This window comes from Sinocyclocheilus rhinocerous, unplaced genomic scaffold (assembly GCF_001515625.1).
Source record: "Sinocyclocheilus rhinocerous isolate Xijiao unplaced genomic scaffold, SAMN03320098_v1.1 scaffold1447, whole genome shotgun sequence".
In the NCBI taxonomy this organism is placed as follows: domain Eukaryota; kingdom Metazoa; phylum Chordata; class Actinopteri; order Cypriniformes; family Cyprinidae; genus Sinocyclocheilus; species Sinocyclocheilus rhinocerous.
Window position 1 is genome coordinate 136,010 of NW_015661886.1, and position 242 is coordinate 136,251.

Below are 242 nucleotides of genomic sequence, written 5' to 3' on the forward strand. Positions count from 1 at the left end.
AAAAAGAAAACAGATAGAATAGAAAAAGAATAGAGCAAGCTAGTGTTAGAGGCCTTTTTTGCTTTTGTTAATTGTATAATAAATAATACAAATAGATAGAATACAAAAGATTAGAGAAGCTAGTGTTATTATTTTAAGAAAACAAGCAGCTAGTAAATGAATAGAGTGCAATTCTAAAAGGGGCAAATTTTTTTTTTTTTTATAAGAATAGAATTAGAATAGAGAGTGCTAGAGTTAGAGGG

General features: G+C 26.9%; 1 pseudogene; it reads right to left on the minus strand.

The window, feature by feature from the left end:
- The window catches only part of LOC107726802 (dehydrogenase/reductase SDR family member 7C-B-like), a 5,916-nt pseudogene that overhangs the window by 4,088 nt on the left and 1,586 nt on the right, over positions 1-242 (minus strand).